Source organism: Hemicordylus capensis, chromosome 1 (genome assembly GCF_027244095.1).
Source record: "Hemicordylus capensis ecotype Gifberg chromosome 1, rHemCap1.1.pri, whole genome shotgun sequence".
Lineage (NCBI taxonomy): Eukaryota > Metazoa > Chordata > Lepidosauria > Squamata > Cordylidae > Hemicordylus > Hemicordylus capensis.
The window spans coordinates 243,005,213-243,028,692 of NC_069657.1; the positions used below are offsets into that span (position 1 = coordinate 243,005,213).

General features: G+C 42.9%; 1 protein-coding gene across 4 annotated transcripts in view; it reads left to right on the forward strand.

Moving 5' to 3' along the window:
- The window catches only part of COL4A1 (collagen type IV alpha 1 chain), a 214,336-nt gene that overhangs the window by 17,451 nt on the left and 173,405 nt on the right, over window positions 1-23,480 (forward strand). The gene's annotated exons all lie outside the window — the stretch shown is intronic.

Below are 23,480 nucleotides of genomic sequence, written 5' to 3' on the forward strand. Positions count from 1 at the left end.
GAGTTAAAATGGCTTTCCATTTTCACTCGTGTTCTAAAAAGCATGGAAATTCAAAGTTAACATGCCCATCTTGTAAATTCCACATCAAATAAACTGTAAAAACTTTGTGCAGCCTGGTATATTATGCTGCTTTAGAAATGAGACTCCGTGCACCCATACTCTTTCTGCTGCACATTGGACTAAGGGGGGGGGGGCGGTGTGCGCATCCAGGCAGAAATCCAACACATGCCATTTCCCCAATTACTTACTAGAGCTTTCCTTGATTATTTTCTGCCTGATGCATCTTTACAGAGCACAGTGCTTCCCCAAAATGCTATATGTTCAGTAAATGTCCAGTTAGAAATTCAAGAGGTCCCCAGTCCAGGCACAATGACTTCCTATAGATACAGTATACCTGATGATTTTCTGTTTGATGCAGCACTACAAGGCACAGTTTTTAACCCAAATACAATGTAATAGGCTTCGAACCTTTACACATGAGTAGAACCCACCCTTACATGTGAGTAGAGAACCTTATGAGAACCTTGCATCCTTACTTGTGAATTGACAAATTGCCTTACTTGTGAGTAGGCCTTCTATTCTTACCAGTAAATCTTAACTTACTTGTGAATTTATTTACTCTTAAATTTTATTTGTTGTTAAATTTATATACCGCCTTTCATTAAAAACAATCCCAAGGCGGTTTACAAAAGTTAAAACACATATAATTAAAATGACAGTTAAAAGTATTTAGCTAAAAATATAAAAACAAATCTGATTTAAAATATATAATATACAAACACAAATTGTGAATAGACATCAGATCATGTGTGTGAGTAGACAATCCGCCCTCCTCATGACTTTCCTTTCAAACTTACTTGTGACTAGACAGTACATCATTGCTCTGAGTAGCCCTTAACCGTATGAGTAAACTTCACCCTTGCTTGTGAATAGGTCTTGAGAAAGGATACAAGGTTTACTTCCAGGGTTGCAGGTCTACTCACAAGTAAGGGTGCTGTTTACTCATGAGTGAAGGTGGGGCTTTTCTAGTGAGTAAGGATGTATTTCTATGAGTAGACAGTTAGCCTTACTAATGAAGGTCCTCAATGTTACTTGTATGCGTGGGGTCTACTAATGAGAATACAAGATCTGTGTATGAGTAAGTAATAGGTTTACTCATAACCAATAATACAAGGTATTCTCAGAAGCAAGGCTGTGGGTCTGCTCACAAGTAAGGGCATAGGATACATTGGGAGTGGGAGTGAGGTCTACTTATGGTGGGCCACAGTGCAAAACAGGATGCTGGACTAGATGGGCCTTGGGCCTGATCCAGCAGGGCTGTTCTTATATGTAAAGGTGTGGGTGCACAGAGCCTCATTTCTAAAGCAGCATCATATATGAGACTGTGCAAAGTCATTACAGCTTATATGGCAGTTAAGATGGGCACCTAAACTTGGAATTTTCATTCTTTTTAGAGTACGAGTGAAAATGGAAAACCATCTTAAATCTCAATATAAACCAAAGGTTTTTGTATGACTGAATAATTAGCTTGCAGGACAGGTTAAATAGTTGTGAAGAGGCTCTCTTCTAGCACCCTTCATCATCCTTATCCTGTCTCAATAGAAAGGAGCTTTTATGGTGCGGTCCAGTAAAGCCTGGATGGCAGCACCATCCTGACCTTGTCCCAAGCCAAGGGTGAAAGGTTTTCTGATGCCTCCCTATCAGGCATGCCTTTCTTCTGTCAGGGACTATAGACGTAGACGATGAAAAAGACTGTAGTGTGTTGTATAATCAATGCCCCATAGACTATAGTTGTTCCTACAGTCTTTATACAGAATATAGAAGATGTTACATACAGAAGATGCTTGGTCCTATAGACTGTAAAAGATGCTGGAGTCACTGATGATCTTTTATAGTATATGATCCCTCCCAGTTCTGTTTTTAGAGCCTGTGCCTTCCAGTTCTTATACCTTCCTGATGCCTTCCAGTTCTGTTTTTAATGCATACACATTACTAGTGGAAGAGGATGAGAAGGAGGACACTGTGCATGCATGTGAAGGCGGTTGCACAATGCTCCAGGCAGAGAGGCTTACCCTGGAGCTTCAGAGAGCTGACTGCATCACCCAGGCCTAGGATTGACCCTGCTGAACTATGTAAGAGTTGGAGTTTCTTATTCTGAATCTGGGGCTGCAATATGATGGACTGTCCTGTAGCAATCCAGTAACGGTCAGATGCTTCTTAAGGCAGTACAGGACCAGGACAAGGTGGGGCATCTTTTCTGGTGCCAGGTTCTCCATTCTCCCGATCTTGATTTGGGCCTCTTAAGACAAAGGAGAAGCATGGGTGTATGGAAGGCAAGTTGTGAGCAAGCATAGTTTGTGGTTACTGGTCATGTAGGATGTCTGTTAAAGCATCAGCCTTAGGTTCTAATTTCCTGGTTTGGTGGAGCTTAGCCAAAATGAGTTCTGTGCTCTTTCTATTGCTGCATGTAGTATAGCATAGAACATCATAAGATCAGGAAAATTTCTGGATTTCTGTATCATGCAGACTTGCTAGATAAAATACATTTATTTTGAAGCAACAGTTCTTTTAGCCTTTTCTATTTCAGTGCTGGATGCATTCTTAAATGACTTTTTATGACATTCTAGATAATTTCTAGTTTAGAAATGTGTTTTATTTTAAGGTTCCCTGGGATATGCAAGAGACATTTCACTTTTGACCCTTATATGAAGTTAATTGCTTTTGCTTCTTTGTGGCTGGCCACATAGTCTTCTAGGTTAATAGAAAGACTTTCTTGTTCAGTTTAATACAAAGCTTGATTCTGTATGAAGATGGAATACTTTTCCAAGTGTTTTCAGAATCCATCTGGTACAGAAGTTTATTTTCTTTGAATGAAATCTTATGCACAACAATTTTTTTCACTCACTAGATTTACATATAGTACAATCTTAAATTTGAGGGTGACAAATACGAGGTTCAGATTTTTCTGCTACAAAAGTACGGATATCTATTCAGATATCTATTTGTCTTTCAGGGCAATTTGATTAGTTTGTATTCTATACAACTGAGAAGTTGTTATCATAACCAATATACCAAATTCAGAGATATGTTCTTGAAAAATTGATTAAAATGGCAACCTTGCATATTTGCATATGCAGTACATATACCTCATTGAATTTCAGTAGGATTTAGGCCTCTAAAACAGTGGTGAGTTCCAAGATTAATACTTGTTATGGCACAATGGTGGTGTGCCTCAAAAGCAGAAATAAGCAGTGAGGATGTGCAGTTTATGTCAAAATATGGCAAATAGTGAAGTTGAAGTTAAGGAGTTTTTACAAAATTTGCTTATTGTGGATTAATTAGTTAGGAAAGTTAGTGGCAGAAATTGATTTTGGACCCACATCTCATCTATAGTGTACATACACATTTCTAGAATTTTTGGCTGCAGCTTTAAGAGCATATACATCATATCCAAATTTTCTTCTTCATTATATTTATATATATATATTATATATATATATATATATATATATATATATATATATATATATATATGACATACCTGTGGCTAATCTCATGCGTGGCAGCTCTCGCGAGAGTTTGGAGAGCTGCTGGATAGCCATGGGTGGGAGGGGAAAAAATGGTGGCGCCAGCCGGCTGGGGGGAAGAACAATGGCGAAGGCCAGCCGGCAGAGAAAACAGTAACAGGTGGGCTGAAGGAGGAGGCGTTGGGGACAGGCGGGCAGAAGGAGGAGGTAGAGGCTGCAGAGGAGAAGCGGAGGCCAGGCCAGATGGCCGCTGAGGGAGAACGAGCTGGGGGGAACGAGCTGGGGCTGAAGGGGGGGAGACAGGGAGAACTAAGGGTGCAGATGTTCTGTGCCAGGTCAGCTAGTTATCTAGTATTCCATTTGGAATGTTTGCATAGTTGGACAATAAGCCCTTGAAGTACTATTGATCCACCTACCAAATGCTTAATTAAGTCTTAAATTTTACTGGCGTGCAATCCAGAATCATTTAATGACTGGTACAGTTGTTTAAATGCCATGAACGTGAAGTCTGGGTCTGTTGGACTGAGCCAGCACAACCTAAAGGACCAAACTACATGTTGCATTAATAATGTGCTTGGTCCTGAAGTGCTTTTCTGTCCCAAATAGCAGCCCTGATCTAGACTGGGACCATAGAAGAGAGGAAGTGAGCTTTTACCCTTTGCCTCCACCACAGTCCCGATTCAGATGGGGGCCCACTGCTGCTACTCTTTGAGCCAGGCAGCCAGCTCCTGTTTGCAGTTGCTTGGAGTGTGAGAGAGATGAGGACTGGGATGGGGCAGCTGATTAAAGCCCCCTCCCTCACTGCAGTCCCGGTCTGAGCCTGCCCCTGCCTCAACTGTGGCTGCTACCTAGCACAGGGGAAATTACGCATGTTTAGGCCAAACACATTGGACTGGAGCAGAGTGACAAAAAGTCTTGAAGTGGAATAACCTCTTCTTCCTGCAGCTGGCTGTCTTTGTAGTGATCACCAGTGGTTTCTGGGAAATGAAAAGTTGGGGTATAGGACATAGGAAGCTGCCATATACTGAGTCAGACCATTGGTCCATCTAGCTCAGTATTGTCTTCACAGACTGGCAGCGGCTTCTCCAAGGTTCCAGGCAGGAGTCTTTCTCAGCCCTATCTTGGAGAAGCCAGGGAGGGAACGTGGAACCTAGATGCTCTTCCCAGAGTGGCTCTATCCCCTGAGGGGAATATCTTACTGTGCTCACACTTCTAGTCTCCCATTCATATGCAACCAGGGCCCTGCTTAGCTAAGGGGACGTCATGCTTGCTACCACAAGACTAGCTAGTAGCTCTCCTCTGTATAGACATATACAGGAGTGGGGAAAGTGCATTATTATCACTATATATTGCTTCTTAATAACAAAGGTTCTCCAAGTGATTTACAAAAGGAGCCATCTTATTCTTTTTTTTTTTCCTGTTTCAAAAAGGCCCACAGTCTGAAAATAAACACAAGGGAAACACCAGCAACAGCTGCTGAAGGGAAGCTGAGCTCAATTGAATAGACGGTTGTTCTCCCCCTCCTAAATATTAGAGCCATAATTTTAAAAGTTAACTTTTTGCCCCGTGAGCAGGGGTTGTGGGTGATTAGCTGCTCAGCCCAGTCCTAGACACAGAAGATGATGGAGGAACTGGGATTTTTGAACGGTTACAGGCAAGGCACTCGTGTCTGACTAGGAATCATTCAACCAAAGAGCTAACAGGTTTGAAACAGAGAGAAACAGACTGACAGAGAAAGTGGCGAATTGGAGGGAAGAGGTGGATCAGGCAGGAAGGGATGGTCAAAACAAGTGAATGCGCTGCCACTGTGTTTCCACTGAGACAGTTGTATTCAGTGGAAACACCTCTGGCCGGGTGGGGAGAGCACCAGGATGGTGACAATGGCGGCCATCGGAGGAGGAGCAGGGATGGACCTGTTCTCCTCTGCTCTAAAGAGGCTGTGTAAGCCCTTGAATTTAAAGGGAGGTGCCAGCGATTCAGACAGCTGGAGGGCATTTTGGCATATCCCTAAATCCTGTTTGAGAAATTGCTATACAGCAGCATGCCTATGTTTTAGGCAAACATTTTAGCGAAGAATTAGGGCATCCATAAGCTGTTCCCAGATTCACAAGAGGTAAGTTGCATTCTCCCTGATGTAAGTTGCATTCTCCCTGATGTAAGTTGCATTCTCCCTGATGATTGCATAGAGAATACAAATCTGCAAAAAACGTAGGCAGTCTGAACTAACATAATGCTCCAGATATGTCTTGTTTTTCTAGAGAAATAATATATTTAACAGTTCCTCACTGCAGCAAAATTGTTAGTTTGAAAGAATACATGCTTGCATTACTTGGTAGATCCTTAACCCCCTTCTCTTTCTGCTTGTGAAAATGATGTCATCTCTGGAGACCATGCTTGGAGAACTGGTGCTGCTGGGGTGGGAGAAAGAGCAGCATGCTGCATTCTGTCTATAGAAGTCTATAGACCAGGGTTTCTTAACCTTGGGCCCCCAGATGTTGTTGGACTACAACTCCCATCATCCCCAGACATGGCCTTTGTGGCTGAGGATGATGTGGGTTGTAGTACAACAACATCTGGGGGCCCAAGGTTAAGAAACCCTGGTCTATAGTATGACTGCCTTGATTCTAAATCCAAACAACTTGCTCTTTTTAATGTTACAAGTATAATCAATAATGCAGCTAGAGTGCTCTGCAACTCCTGTCTCCTTTTGCAGAATTTCTACATTTCTTTTACGGAAGTGTAAGCCTCTAGTTGTTTTGGTTTTTCAGGAAACTACTGAAAATGTAACAGTTTAACAAGTTCAGCCACTGCAGCAGTAATCTTGAAATAATAGCTATTGGCAGTGCAATATAAACCACCCGGCTCTTTTCTGAGAGAGAGAGAGAGAGAGAGAGAGAGAGAGGTTTTGTGCATACCCAGTAATGGCAACTGCATTTTGGGTGGGGGGGGGATGGTCACTTATCTGGGCCCAGGGCCGGTGCTGCCATTTGGCCAACTAGGCAGCCGCCTAGGGCACAGACCTCAGAGGGGCGCAGAGTGTATCAAATCAATCAAAATGATTTGTGCGCCAAAATATTTTCTTTTGTATTTGAGAAAGACAATCAAAAATTGATGAATTACCTATTCTTGCAATTTAAAATAAATCTAGCAGTTTCACGTTTTTGCTTTTCATTTTTTCTACAAAACATCTGTTTTTGAAAATCGAAGTTGAATTTTGGGGGGGGGGTGTGCAACTACTTAGTCTTGCCTAGGGTGCAAAATAGTCTGGCACCGGCCCTGTAGACTGGGCCCCATTGTTTAAGTTGCGAGTTTAAGTAGACCTGTGGCAGCTCATGTTCAGGCTGGGCTCCTTAGCCCGGTTTTGCACGCTCATGTAAAAGATAGCCTCACTGTCTTCATTAAGGATTTACCCAATATGCAGCTGAGTCCACTTAGCCCTTGTGAAAGCCACACTGTCTCCCACATTTAGCATGAATAGATTGACAACCCATTAGTGAATGGAGCTCATCCCACATCCACATTTGTGAATTAATTATTTGTACTAAATGTGTCAGCCTGTATACATACCACCATAAATATGATGACTAGTTAGACCCCGAGCACATCTTTAAGTGATTAACTTTGAGAAAACTGCACCTTCCCTTTTTAAATAATTGGGTAGAATGTGCACCAGCCATCAAACTGAGCTTATATATTCATGGGGAAATTATCTTGGAAACTTTGATGAAACATGTTAAGATGTTTTAATCAGCCTGGTTCCATGTACTAGAGTGCAAGCAGAGACTAATGTAATTTGAGAGGAGATATAGAGATAGAGAGATAGAGAGAGAGATAGAGAGATAGATAATTGGATCCAAGCTACAGTTGTAATAGTGAGATTTTGTAATAAGTCTACCACAGGGCTCAACCAGTTCCAGGCAGCAGCTCACCATGGTGTCTGCTGGATAGACATGAGTAGGAACTTGCAAGCAAGGCAGGGCCAGTTTTTGCCCTTCTCCTGCACATGCCCATCCATTGCTTGTCTAAACCAGGCAATGGACACATGCGAAGAGGAGGGAGGAACCCACTCCTGCCTTGCTTGCTCCTTCCTTCTGCTCACCTCTGCAGGCACTAAGTCCTGTTGGCCAACCCTGCATTATACAGGGGTGTTACCTGGGAGGCCCAGTTACCACAAACCAAACAAGGATGATTGAAGGAAGCAAAATCACCATTTGTTGAAAAACCAGCGCTGGTGGCCCCTCTCTGAGCTTAACAGCTAGTCAGAGAGCCTTTGAGTCAGAGAGCGCAGCTGCCTTTGTTTCAGTTTTTTATACTTTGGCATAATTACATAGCTGGGCGTCAACATTCAGCCCTGGGGACCAATCACATTATTACACATCGTATACATTCTTGCATATGCATGCTTTGAGGCTGGGCCTCTGCCCCAAGCTACGTGCAGTTTCGATTTCACAGAAGGAAGCTAGAGATAACTAACAAAGGCACTTCCTCATACCTTAAGGTTAGCCCACTTCAACCTATCACACGACGCCATGTTAATGAGGAGCCGTGCATCGTTGTCTGTCATATTACAAATATTATAATCATTGCTAATTAGACAAACATTCCTCTTGGTACAATGAAGCCTTTTCCTACTGCCTATTGATAAGCGAAACCGTCTTCCTTCTTCTTCGAGCCAGATGGCCTTGAGGTGTTATTTTACAGGCCTTTGCTTTTTCAAGAGATACAAGGAAAGGGGGGCTCTTCCCCCTCTAGCTTGTCAGCAAATTTATGGCTTTACAGCTAGCAATTTGGCAAGGCAACTTGCAGACTCTATTAACCATTTCTTGACCAGTGGAAACCTGAGTTCTGTCTCACACTTTTGCAAAGACACTTTCCCATTCCATGAGAACAAAGTAATTACAAAGCAGCTTTCAGAAAAGGCATTTTCCCCTCATTCCACAGGGGCTTCTGGCTAAGGAATGACAGGGAGAGCCAAGTGGAGGGAAATCCAGGTCACACTTCACTTGCATGATGGCGTCTGCAAATAAGAGAAGCATCCTATCCATTTTCTCCCTCAGCCGCTTCATGGATCAGAAGGGTTATTTCTCTGGAGCATCGATTACATTGATCCATTGGTGGTTCTTACTGCTGCAGGAAGTCTCGTAACCCCTCATCTTTCCTCTCCCCACCCCCACGCTTAAGATGGGTGTCCTGTGCATTTCCACAGGCTCTCTCTGTGGAAGGGGTGAGATTTCTCAAGGACCTGTGTGCTCAGATGCCCCATCCTAGTCTAGCTGCTCTGAAGCTGCTGCTTGCTGCAACCTGCCCTAGGCTACTAGTTCTTTCCTCATCTCAGTGTGCAGGGTGCAGCTGTAAACAGTGTTCTCTCCTGTCACCAGGCATTCATCTAGGGTGGTGATCCCTGGGCAAGGGACAGCACCAGAGACAGGGAACTTTGCAGTCTTTATTGCAGGTTCTGCAAAAGAGATCAGAGTGTAGCCAGCTGAAATGCCGTTGCTTGGGCGGTGAAGTGTCTGAATGGAACTGCACAGGACGTATGTTTTAAAAGGTAGAAGGAAAAGGAGATATTCTTAGTGGAAGAAGCCATCATGCAGCAAGCTGAGTGAGACTTGGTTTCCCTTCCCCCGCTCTGCTGTCATTTCTTAACAGGAAGCACCTGTATGTCTGGAGGACTGGGCAACAGGACTCAAGGACTGCTGTGGACAGATGGAGCTGAGCAGGAGGCGGGAGCCACCTGATCTGCCTTGCTTGCCGCTTCCTGCTTATGTCCGTAATTAAAAATACGTGATGGCAGGCACTGACATGGCCAGCAGCCTGGATTATCCCAGGCTGCCGATCTCGGAAGTGTCTGCCATCGCTGCTCTGGCATTTGCTTCTTCAGGTGAATGCCGCTGTAATCATAAGCAGCCTAGTGGAGGGGGAGAGTGATATGCCAGGGCGGGACTGTCAACCTGCTTTTGGCACTTTTAACTAGTACGGCCCTTTTTTAAAATGTCCAAATAAGACTTGTATCTATATAGTATCAAGTAAGAGGGAGGAATAACGATAGGAAGCATTATGATGAAGTATATTTTACATAAGTATGAATCTAAAAAAAGGCCTTGCAAATACAAGAATCACTACTTTCAACATGGGATAAACGAAATCGGGCCCTTTTCTTGGACTGGCTTTGAATGTAGCTAGAGCAGAGTAATAAGGTTACCTGTCCTAGGCTTTACCTGGGCAGGGTCACAAAATGGTTGTTAAATAACACTAAAAGGAAGCAATTATATCCATTTAATCTGTAATAATTAGATGTGTTTTTAAGTTGGCAGATAAAAAGTCAGACTGCTGAGTGTAAGTGCGGCAGACATTGTGCAGTTTTGCATTGGCCCTGTGTCTGAAATCTAACTCAGTAAAGCACATTCCTTTCCTGAATCTGCCTGAGGAACAGGTGTGTGGCCACCATTGAGCAGCGGAGGCTGAGCGTCACCTGGCCACCATGGCCCTGAGCATTTCTGTGGCCTGCCAGAGGCTTGCTCCTGCTTTCCCCACAGCCTTGGGGGCTGCCAGAGTCTCTTGTTTGCCCGTACCCTGGCTTGTTTGTGTGCCATTGGGAGGAGCAGCCACTGGGAGCTCTTGGGAATTGGAAGGAGCCATTGGATGCCATGGGGAGGAGGGCTTGTTCGCACGTCAGAGAGAGGAACTGCAAGCATATGGACATCTTGCCCGTCTTGCTGCTGGCAACCATATCCCCAGACTGCATCTTGGCTGCTGGTGACCATGCCCCCAGATTGGGGAGGATTTGAGAGGGTCCGAACAGGTCCTCTCCCAGGCAGTGGCCATGCCGCCTGCATCTGACACCAGACACAGAGGTTGTGGCCAGAACAAGGGACGGGGCCAGTTGGCCCCTACAGAGCTTCCCCTGTCAGTGGTTCATTGAATCACTGACTAGGAGCTCCTTTCCCCGCCTCCTGCACAGTGATGGCAGCCATGTGCATGCCTGAGTGACTCTGGCATGCACATGGCTGCTGCACATGTGCAGAGGAAATGTGCATACCGGTGTCATGCGCAGGCTGCTGGGGGAGAGCGCCACTGGTGTGTGCCACTAGCTGCAAAGAACACCGCCAGGATGGAAGTGGTGGCAAGTGGAGGTGGAGCAGGGATGGACCTGCTCTCCTCTGTATTATAGGGGCCGGGCAAGTCCTCAGTTTTAAAGGGATTGTGCTGTGATTTGGAAGACGGATCGTGTTTCAGCACATCCCTTATTGGCATTTCCAAATATGATTGGGAAAGTGTAGAACTCTGGAGAGCTGGTGCCAGGCATTGTAGACAGTCCTGAGCTAGATGGACCAATGATCGGACGCAGTATCAGGCAGGTTCCTGTGTCTGCATTATGCACCGCAGCACAGACACACACAAGCACACTCTATTCTGTACTCAAGGCATCTTATGAAAGTTTTTCAAAAAGAATTATTTCTTTCTTTGTCCAAAATAATCAGAATATATTGCCATGAATCATCCATGCAAGGGATGGATATACAATCAGCCAAGGGAGAGGACAAGAATGTAGGGAAGGGAGAGAAGTGTGCTTGGAGGATGCAAACTGTAGGGTGTGTATTCTCTAAATGCCCTCTGACCCTTTCAGGGGTGGGGAGTCCCTTTCTGAGCCAAAAGGATCCTTTGAGAGGGTGGGAATCAAATAAATGGCCCCAAGGCCACTTGTTGCCCTTCGGCCTCTAGAACTCCTAACCCTGGCCAGCTGAGAGCACGCATTGGCCTGCTGCTTTCTGGAATTTTCCTGGCAGCATGCAAGCAGAATCCTAGTCTTTTACTGTTTGGGGGAGCATTTGACCAACCCCAGTATTTTCTCCAAGGGTAGGGAGTCTGGTGCTAGACAGAGCTAGTCTCTAAAGCTTCTACCATTATAAGCTTCAAAATTGTATTGCTTATAAATATGACATTTGTTGAGCTAACAATGTGACATTTGGCATGCGTGATCTACTAGACAATGCCTACAAAAGCACCAAATTTCAACATGATCAGATACAAATTACTACAGGTACAGCAAGTTTAAAAGTGCTAAAAACTGACCCATTTGGCCCCTTTTTGTCCAGTCGTTAGACAGGTGTGTTCCTTTCAAATCTGATGAAAAAGTGCCTTGTTCAGGCTTGTCTAGGAAGAGTACTGTAACAAAGCCCTTGCACTCATGTAGTGTAAAGCTCTAATTCCTCTGGTTTACAACTTCCCTAGTTTGTGTTTAGCTACAAGTTGCAAGCAGAACCTTGGATGCCTTGCAGAGCAGAAACAGCTTCACAGTCTCTGGGCCTTGCCCCAGGTGTGCCTGCTCTGTTCCAGGGAAGTTGAACTCAAGAGGAGGAGGAGTCACTCTGCCGGATGAAACTTGGAGATTTAACATGCAGTCTTCCATGACACTGAACTACTGTCATCTTCCATGACTCTAGTTCAGGCTAGTTAGCTTCTTTATTATAGTTGGTATAAAGTGTGGTGTTGTAACTTCTCTCCTCCCAACTCCTTTTCAGACCCAGTCCCTAACTCTTTTGCTAAAATAAACTACCTTTTGATTTTATAACCTCTGATCTGTGTCTAGTGTGGCTGATCCTAAAACTCCCCCTGGCCTAGCTGTTTGTGGCACTTTGGTGTAAAGAGAGGGGTAGCTCTGGGGCTAGCCATCCTACCCCCGTCAGGAGGGCTATTATAGGTACCTTTTTAATGGTTTGAAGATTTGAGTAGTGATTTAAGGTTTTCCTGTCCCGTTAAAGACTCTGGCTAGCAAGTGCTGGTGAAGCTCTACATAGCATGGTCTGTTCAAGGATGAAGCCAGATTGTTGGCATGTTTGTCAATACTCTGACTTTGGCAAACCTCCTGTTGCAGTCCCTGAGGAGAACTTAGAACATTTTCTTGGCTGTACCCTCTGTGTAAGTTCTGATGACAAGGTCACTTGGGTGACAGCTCCAGATGTAGGTGACTAACCCAAACCGGAATGTTCAGATATATACTGTTCAGTGTTGAGCTTTCTACCACTGTTTAGTGACTTTAATTTTATTGGGCAAGTGAATGGAGACCTTTGGCTGAAGTTAACAATTTGGCATTCTATTTGTAGTACAATAATCCAGCTGAAAATTGAGATATTGCAATGAAATGTGATACATGTTCTGTATACAAGTTTGAATACCAGCTCAATCCCCGCAGCTGTTTTCAAGCAGAATGAGGAAAATGAAACATGCAGTGCATTGTGATGTTTCCCTTGAATATGGAGATAAGGGAGTAAATATTGGTGTGTAATTTTGTGTCTGTATTCAAGGGACGTTGAACATAACTGGTGTTTCCAAGGTGGGGGTGGGGGCAGGAAAGATGCTCAGCAGATTGTAATGCAACATCAGAAGGAAGACCTATCAATTATTGGTTTATTAGTATATTTTACATTTTAATAGGGTCTTGCTTGATATTCTTTTGGTGAAGAAAAGAAAGACTATTGGATAATAGAAACTGTGTCTATGACCATGATAAAAGTGGGCCTTGAGGGGTATATGACAGTAGACCAGATGTGTGTGTTTCCATGCACATACATTCCAAACTCTCCTTATAACAGTGTAGCTTTCAGATCCTCCAGATCTGCACAGGGACTGAATATATATTTGTATTATTCATTTCTTAATGAACAATTGTTTTTATTAAAATATTCAAAATGATCTGCAATCTAGTGATGAAAATGCAGAACAGATGGGCCACCACTGATCTTGGAAGAAAACAAACATTAACACACATCTAAAACTGCAACCCTGTACTACCCCACTGCCATGTCTTAGTTTAGAAGACTTGGAAGCTCTTCCCATATTTTATATCCTTTTTATGAGGAGGGCATTCTTTTCCAGCAACCATGTCTCTTGAAGAAAGACTATATCAAAAATGAAAGATACCCAATGAAATCAGAGTTAGCCATATTATACTTCCACCTCAAAATATTCCAGGATAACAAATTTATGTTTGAACATCGGCTGCCCATTATAGAGTTAGGTAGCCAGTCCTCTGAAATATTGCTTGAAGAACTGGGCTTGAACTGTCATCTTGGCAATAGATATGCCTATTGCCAAGATGCCAGTCCTGGCCCAGTTCTTTCCTCTTGTTAGATTGCCTGTGGGCTTCTCAGAGGCATCTGCTGGGCTGCTTTGTGAAACAGGATGCTAGACTAGATGAGCCTAGAGCCTGATCCAGCAGGGTTGTTCTTACGTTCATAACCTTTGAATAAAGGAGGGGGAGAACCTATATGGTTTTCTTCAGACACTCTGAGAGCCCCTACCAATCTCAATTTTAATTCACAGATTTTATGGCTTGTATAGGCTGCACCTGAACCCCATGGCAAACCCTCAATAGCTGATCCTGAACTAAAATGGAACGGCTGTCTAATAAATATGTATTAAGGTATGTTAAGAAGGGCAGTCTGTAAGTCCTCTTAGTGCTGTAAGTCCTAGAATAATGATGATTATAATATATGAGAGAGAGATAGATGATATAATCTGATGATCATACTCTCTGGTGGATTTTGACTGCCCAAAAATGGAGCTAAATACTTTTTTGTACAGGGAAATATTTAGTGGACTGCTAGGCTGAGGAAGTTTAGCTTGAAAATTTTTAGCTACAGCTACGCAGTTGGAGTTGGCTCTGAATGCTTAGGCTTTGGTATTGAACAAAGCCCATCACCATGGTACATCATAAAGTCCTTCATAGGATTTTTCTCTATAACTTCCACATCTCCCTAATCAAGATATTGTCGTGTTATGTGCTCTGCCTCCTATATGATAATCTTTTTTCCAAATAAAAGATCCCACTTTGTCTCTTACTATACAATTGGGAAGAGTTCGCATAAAGGTTCTTTATTATTAGGGCTACAGCGGTGTAGGTACCTACCACCTGTCAAAATCCATGTACTTTTGTTTACAAACAGAAGCACATGGCTGAGGAATGATGCCATGGCTCCCACGTGGGGTGCTGACATGGGAGTTGTCAGAATGTGCTTATGTAACCAGAAATGGTCAAAGGAAGCCCCTATGTGACCGGAAAGGGTCAGAACTAGGGGTAAACCCTCACCTCCGGAGGTTTGCCCCCCCTGCTCTCCACTCCTACCTCAGAATATGCCTGGGCATGCCCCAAAGGTGGGCATGTGACCCCTCTATGAACACCTGACACCAATGTCTGGCAGCCCAAGATCCTCTTACTGCAGGGCATTGTGCTTTACTTTATCATCTGAAAGTGCAGAGGAGGAAGCCATGGATGGCATTGTGCTTACAAAACCTGAAGAGCCAGACCCGGCTGAGGAAATTGACAAGCTGGTAAGATGGATGTGATTTAATTTACCTGCTTTGTCTGGCTGTTTTTACCCATGCAGTATTAAAATGTCGCCCTCTTTTGTGCAGGTCCGTGCCTTTGAGAACATGCACATTGGGGATGTCAATGTATCCTGTATTTCCTTTTTTTGTACGGATGGCAACCAATAAAAGAAATTTGTTTTAAATACGTGTGTTCATACCTGTGTTAAGCAGACCCATGGCAAGGCACAAGGAAATCCTAAAGAAAATACATTATACCCCTGAGAGACTGGGGCGTTTCGGGTGTGTAAATCCTCTATTTCAAGAGGCCAGGCAGCACAATAAAGTGCTGAGTAAAAGGCAAGTTGAGGATGCTGACACTCTACACAAAACCATAAGGATTCATTTTGAAAGAAACAAGACTGTTGTTTCAGGGGTGGATGCTCAATGGCAGGCAGATTTAGTGGACATGCAGCAGTATTGTAAATACAACAAAGGCTACAAGTACATTTTGACAGTGGTGGATATTCTATCTAACTTCTAAAAGACAAAACTGGCAAGAAAGTGGCCGCCAGTTTTAAAGCTATTTTGAGATAAGGTTGAGAGCTCCAGTTCTGTCATAAAAAAAAGCCAGACTGGAATTTGCTAAAATGCATACTGACAAGCCGCAATGCTTCTGGGAGAATGTCCTCTGGACAGATGAGACAAAACTGGAGCTTTTTGGCAAGTCACATCAGTTCTGTGTCCACAGATGAAAAAAATGAAGCTTTCAAAGAAAAGAACACCATACCTACTGTGAAACATGGAGGAGGCTCGGTGATGTTTGGGGGCTGCTTTGCTATTTCTGGCATGGGGTGCCTTGAGTCTGTGCAGGGAACAATGAAATCCCAAGACTATCAAGACATTCTGGAGCGAAACGTACTGCCCAGTGTCAGAAAACTCTGTCTCAGTTGCAGGTCATGGATCCTCCACCAGGATAATAACCCAAAACACACAGCTAAAAGCACCCAAGAATGGCTAAGGACAAAACACTGGACTATTCTAAAGTGGCCTTCTATGAGCCCTGATTTGAATCCTATCAAACATCTGTAGAAAGAACTGAAAGATGTAGTCTGAAGAAGACACCCTTCAAACCTGACACAGCTGGAGCAGTTTGCTCAGGAAGAGTGGGCCAAACTACCTGTTGACAGGTGCAGAAGTCACGTTGAGAGCTCCAGGAATGGCTTGTTTGCAGTGATTGCCTCTAAATGTTGTGCAACAAAATATTAGGTTAAGGCTCCCATCATTTTTGTCCATGCCATTTTCATTTGTGGTGGTATTTGAAATAGTCTGTTGCATCAAAACTCTAAAGCAAAGTCTGATTTTTGTTAAATGCTGAATAAACAATGATGGGTGCCAATTACGTTTGTCAGTTTCAAGTTATTTCAGACACAATTGTGGGTTCTTTTTTCGTGGAGGGGTACCAACACATTTGTCCACGTGTGTATAAAAAAAGAGTTAAAATCAATTTCTCCTACCCTCCCTCTTTGCCTTTTTCTTCCCCCTTGTTGTTTGCTTAGGGGCTGCTTCAGATTGTCCTGTAGCAGGAAAAAATTAATAGAATTACTCAGAGATCCTCAAGGTGTGTTCATTTAAAAGGGTAGCTTTTAAAAATAAAATCTGTTTTACCTTCTAGAGTACTCTCTGGCAGATTGTGTGCCCCGCCTTGGGTGTAGATAGATAGATATAAGTTTATTCGGTCATTGACCAGCAAACATTTACAATAAAACAGTATGCATCTTACAAATAATATAACAGAACCTGGCCATAACAGAGATAATATCAGTGTCCACATTAGTTAAAAGATAATTTAAATAAAATTCATCAGACTGGCCAGGCAAATTATCTAACATAGGAGATATAAGTCTTAAACGGGGTTCACTATAAAAATCACAATAAAGAATAACATGTGAGGTGGATTCTATAACCCCTTTGCCACATGGGCAAAGTCGTAAAGGTAGCAGAACTCCCTTAAACCTGCCTTCCCATACTGCTGTAGGGAGAACATTTAAACGCGCTAAAGTGAGGGCTTGTCTAAATTTTGGAACCAGCACCACATCAAAGTACTTAGCTGGTTTAAGATTAATAGCTTGACTCCCTAAATATAAACCCTGCTTGTTGATGCACCTTCTTGTTGAACTTCAGTATCCAGAACACGTTTCTTAATTAATTTCCTGGCTTGCTCAGTTCCTACAGTAGGCAAATCCTCTACGGAGAGGCCAAAAAGAGAAAATTTACTCAACACAGCTCATTTCCAGCTCGAATTAAAACTATCATTCATAGCCAAAGAAGCTAAACCTGCCTGTCCAAAACTCAATTTTAACCAAAACTGAAAAATACAGCACCAGTATTCCAGCCTAATAAGCCCAACTTCTCTTCTGATGAGAGCATTAAGAGCACAACACGGTACCTGCAAAATGCATCTAATAAACATAGTCTGAATAGCCTCAAGTAGGGCAAAATTACTTGCAGGTCCCGGTTGGTCTCCATATAAAAGCAAAGGCAGTACTTTAGCTGTATAAAGCCTCAATGTAGCAGGTATAAAAGCAGCACCATGTGAAAAATGCTAAGATTTAATTTTATTTATGACCAATTGAGCAGACTACCTGATAGAGTTAAAGTGAGCATTTCTAGAGCCAACAGAGTGAAATGTAATTCCTAGATATTTAAAGGAATTAACCTGCTCAATCTTGTATCCTTGTATGGACCAATTATAACGCTTAGCTTGCTTGGTGAACACTTTGGTTTTACTATAGTTTATTTCAGTAGACTCTTCGTTACAAAATGATGAGAACAGTCTTAGGCACACTTAAGGCCTACAGGTGTCTGTGACATAAAAGCCACGTCATCCGCATATAATAGTATGGAGACATGCCTATCAGCTAGCTTTGGTGGATGAATAGAAAGGGTGGACAAACAAGTGACCACAGAATTAACATAGATGTTAAACAAAATAGGAGCAAGTATACAGCCCTGATGTACTCCTCTAAAAGTTGGGATTTCCAATGTTAACTGTCCAGTTGGGACATAACGAACTTTCAAATAAGTATGCTTATGCAGACTAACAATAAGTTTGAGTAATCTTTTATCTATACCAAGAGTTTCCAGTTTAGACCAAAGTCTCTCTCTAGAAACTGAATCGAATGCAGCTTTAAGATCAATGAATGCTACATAAAGTGCTGAACCTGGGAACCTAGAGTACTTCTCTGCCAGAAATTGAAGGGTAAAAGCATGTTCTGTGGTGGAATGGCCCTCCCGAAAGCCTGCCTGCTTGATAGCTAAAATGTTATTTGCCTCAAAATTTTACTAATAACATTAAGTAAGCTAATGGGACGATAGTTGGCTGGGTCCTCACGCCTACCTTTTTTATAACGAGGAATTATTATAGCAAGGCCCCAATCACTGGGTATGTTAGCAGTAGTATCTATACAGGGAAATAAAGAGGCTAAAACGGGGACCCACCAATCAAGATTCGCTCTGATAGCCTCAATATAAATGTTATCACTACCAGGGGCTTTGCCATGACTAAATTTCTGAATAAGTTTTTCAGTCTCTGAACAGGAGACTGGGTTCCACCGAAGGGTATCCCCACTTAGCTGCTCAGCATTATAAATCATATGATCAATCTTACTATAAAGCTTTAGGAAATGTTGTTCCCAAGCTTGAGCTGGAGAAGCTGGAAGTGTAGGTGTTTTCGACAGAGCAGGCGAAACAAACCTCCTAAACTTGACTGTTAGACCTTGCAGCCTCAGTTAAATTAAGCCAGTTTTTTGTTAATGGTTTGTGCCGCCTTCTCCCTAAGCAACCTCTTATAGGCCCTAGGTATTTGTCACGTCCACTGTGAACAACATCGGACCTGTATTAAACAGAGCTTATTGATTTTAGAATGTGATATTAGAGAGAGGAAATTCTGTGTGTGTGTGTGTGTGTGTGTGTGTGTGTGTGTGTGAGAAACTTTTCCTTGGGGATCAGGTATGGATCACTACCCTTGGAGCCATAGAGCGCAATCACATTTATGCTCTGGCATGGGAATGCATAGGGATACTTGATGAGATTATCTGCTGAACTCCTCTAACTTCTAGGGACCCCACCCTTCCTGTAAATAGACAGAGACTTTTCCTCAAAAATAAAATAGAGTCACTTTAGTGAAGGCATTTTTATTTTTATGAAATGATAGGCACAATAAACTGACATTTAATAGAACACACAGAAGCATTCTGAAGCTGTGTTTCTGTGCTCCTCTCTCTGTATATTTAAAAACATTTTGGTTCACCCCTAGGAATCCTTCTGCAAAGAAACAATTTTTAGCATGCACTGACAAAAAATATACACCACAAGATGGTTGCATTGTACAATACTACTACATTTATGTTTTTGCGAGGAAATTTATACAGTTAGCACTGGAGCAAAAAAAAAATTGTACTCTCTTTTTTCGAGGACACAGTTCACAAAAGAGAGCATTCTGGAATCTCTCTGATGTAGGATAGCTTCTAAGACAGCTTTCAGGTCCTCGGAATCCTTAATACCTGTGATTGGATTTAGAGTTTGATCCACTGCTTCACTAGTCAGCATTAGCACTTTCAGACTATAACCAATTATAGTGATTATATGTAGCACTGATTACATGCACATCTTTGAAGACAATATTCTATTAAATCTGGAAATGTTTATTTTAGTCCATATGACACATTCATGTGAGTTTTGCCCCCCTGCTTGAACTATACACCCGTAGCATGAATCATTCATGTAATTCTTCAGGCAGTATTTTAAAACTCCATATACAGTAGCCCTCACGAGGGTCTTCCTAGCTGACCTCCTTTTTCTTGCAGACATGTAAGCCAAATCATTCATTTGTAGTCCTAGGAAATTCTGCATAGTAACATGGCTGGCCTGATGCATTTTCACAACTGGGGGATTGTGTGGGAGGGGAAAAACCTGTTATTTAATTTCTTTCTTTCTTTCTTTCTTTCTTTCTTTCTTTCTTTCTTTCTTTCTTTCTTTCTTTCTTTCTTTCTTTCCTTCCTTCCTTCCTTCCTTCCTTCCTTCCTTCTTTCTTTCTTTCTTTCTTTCTATTCCTGCCCCAAAAATCTCCATACGCATCCTTGTATGCATGTTTCCTGGTTCTGCATAGTTCCACATAGCTAGAGGATGTGTGTCAAGGCTAGGGTTCCCTCTTCCTACAAAAGAAAAAAAAGGCATAAATAATAAAGAACACAGTTTTAAGTTGCATCCATGAAGAACTCTCTCTCCCTCTCTCTCCTCCCATAACATTTCCCACTCCAGTCACCCCCCTCCTCCTATTTACCAGTGCTCCAAAAGGCTCTGCCGCTATAGCCTGCCAGATTTTCCTGCCAGATTTCATAAACTTCTTGGTCTTCTTCTTCCAGATGCTTGGCTGGTGGGAACTTCTCATCATCAGAACTTGTGCTACTATAGCGCTTTCTTGGGCTACGTTTTACAACTGGTTGTAGTACAGCTGACTCCAAGGATCTCTCAGGGGACCCCATGATCGCACAAGTGGTGTCTCTGCAAAAACCAGATGGCTCAGATTGCTGAGGTCTATTCCTACACGCCCAGGATGGCTGGGCCTGTTTGTAGAGGGGTCACTCGACCCCGTTTCAGCCAATAAGGTTACACAAAATGGCCACCCTGCCATTATCATGCCTGTGCACACAGACCTTTCTGGGCTCTGAAACCTATTCCTATTGGTCCAGGGTGGCGAGGTGTGTTCATAGAGAGGTCACATGCCCACTTCTGGGGCATGCGCAGGCATATTCTGCAGTAGGAGCGGAGGGGGGCATGCTTCTGGGGGTGAGGGCATACCCCTAGTTCTGACCCTTTCTGGTCATGTAGGGGCCTCCTCTGACCATTTCCTGTGACGTAGGCCCTTCCTTTGGCCATTTCCAGTAACGTCAGTACATTTTGACAGCTCCCATGATGTCAGCACCCCACGTGGGCTCCATGACATTATTCCCCAGCCATGTCCATCTGTTTGTAAACAGAAGTACATGGATTTTGACAGGTGGTAGGTACCTACACTACTGGCTACATAGTGTGCTTGGAGAGGGGCAATCAGAGTAACTGACTCTTCTGCTCCTCATATTTTGCCTGTGATGGTGTACAGAAGTGTAGCAAGGTTGCAGTGGGCCCTGGGACAAAAAGTGAAGATGGGCCCCTGCCACTCACCACCTTCTCCAGAGAGGCACAAGAAGGACAACAAAGAGCAAGCCTTTACCCAGACTCTGCCGCCTCTCCCTCAGGGGCCCAGGGGCATTTGTCCTGCCCCTCTTCAATTGTTGCGACAGTCTGCTGCTGTGATTCAGAATAATCCCAATATTCACCAGCTATGAATGTGACCTTATCCAGATCAAAACAATCTAATGTCTACATCTAATCAAAACGAGAGAGTTCCCTTTGTAGGAATCCAATTCTTGCCTCAGTAATTGAACTCATTTGTAAATATCAGAAACAAGGCTTGCGTTCAGAATATAATTCTACTATAAAGTCTGCATATATTTGTAGTAACAGTTTTTAAAAGCCCAATTCTTTTCAACAGCTTAGAAATTACCAATGTGGTGTGGACAAACATCTTTTAAGTGCTAAAGTTTGAAATCAGTTTTACAACTGAAACCACCCAAAACTGTATCATAAGATTTATTTGAAGCCAACACATCTGTAAAACCATTTTAAAATGGATTGTTCAGTTTTGTTGTGAAATGTTATATTTGGCACACTTGCTAATGTACCAGATGTATTCCCCATTTGCTTTGTAACATGGACAACATACTTGACTACATTTCCAATACATGCCTTAAAAATAAGAAAAAGGAAATCAACTTCAGATAAATAATATTTTAAAAACTACATAATAAAAACATATTGGATACAAGGAATTGTAAAAAGATTTGTAAAATTTTAATACATCTGTGTGGCTCTACAAATATGAATGGAGCCCTTGGGAACATGTGTAGTGACGCATTTGGGAAGTAGATTCTTTAGGAGTGAATTGCTTAAAAACAAGCTGGAAGCTTAAATAGGAAGTCAAATAGCCCATGAATTGGAACAACAGTCTGTCTAAACAAGCATCCTGTCATCTGTAATTTCTCAGTTCCAGGGGTTACCAAGGCTCTGAAAAAGTGATGGTGCTCAAAGTTCCACAGGCAAGGCTATCTCTGGATATATTGTGTAGGCAGTTCTTCCAGGAAAAATTTTAATGTATCCTCTGCCTATGGAATCTACATAATAAATTAATCCTAAAATATAGTAATGATCTCTTTTTGTTTTTGACAAACTTGGAATTTTACTTTGGACAAACATGAAAACACTGTGGTCCTGTAGCTGACGTGGCCAAACTGGTTTCATTCCCCCATCTGCTTATCACATGGGCATAATAGCGGACTGTCTAAAAATACTCAAATCATTGGCAGCTTTGGGTTGTCACTGTTAGTTCAAGCCATTCAGCTCTGCTTGCAAGCTACACTCTCACAAATTATGTTTTCCAATTGCCATGATAAATCAGTGGTTAATCTGCTGATGTAGGCCCTTTCCACTGGTCTCCTTTGAGGCACTTCAGTAGCCCTGCACTGATAGAGTTCTTTGCATAATTTAGCTGATAGAAATACAGAGATCTGAGTTCATTTCTTGATTAAAAAGTGTCAAGCAAACAAGTGTTAACTGCCTTCCTGTCCCTTCTCCTGCTTGTGATCTGACAATCCTAATTGCAGGTGTGGGGGGCATTTATCTTTTGTGATGCACAGAACAGATGTTTTCAATGAGTTGTCCATAGGAAGTCCACATTATTTCTTTCCAATAGACAGTTCCAACACTGTACAGATGAGATCCCAATTTTAATTATTTTCATTTCTCCAGAGTGAATTTCATTTGACCACCGGGCTCGGACCGATCCTGGCAGCACCATGGTGGCAAACCCGCCTAAATAGCCAGCCATTAAAGCAAGGTTAAGGGAACAAGCGCTTTTTCCTGACCCATTTTTCTGATAATCTGGTGGCTACCAGGTTGCAGGGAGCCCAGGGAGGGGAGGGGGATCCCCATGATGCACTGTGCACTTGTGCGGTGCATCATGGTATTTCCAAGGGCCTGGACGACACATCCCGGCCCCCGGCCCTCCCCGCTGCCTGGGTGTGCGGGGAATTGTCTGGGCGCATGGGGAGCGTGCCAGCAGTGGAGGAGCGGTCATTTGCGGGGAAGGTAAGTCTAACCCACCTTCCCTGCAGCTCGCTCTGGAGCCCTTCTCACTGCTCATGAGAAGAAGCTCAAAGTGTCATGTGCTGCATGGCACACCATTTTTGTTGTTGCCATTGTTTCTTTTGAGTGGAAGAAAAGGAAAATTAGAGAGACAGAAAAGAGGGTGTGCAAGAGAGAAAGAGACAGAGAAGGGGAAAGGATACAGAGAGAGGGGACAGGTGGTAATCTTAATTGTAGGGATGACCCTTAGTAGGAGAGAAGATTGTGACTGCAAGATAACTGGGATTGTAGCTACATGTTTTATGAACTTGTGAAGATTTTGTACTTTTGTGGCATTTGGTCCGAGTCAGGGATGTGTGTAAAATTTTCCAGTTGTTTTTCACCTTAGATGTTACTTTGGCT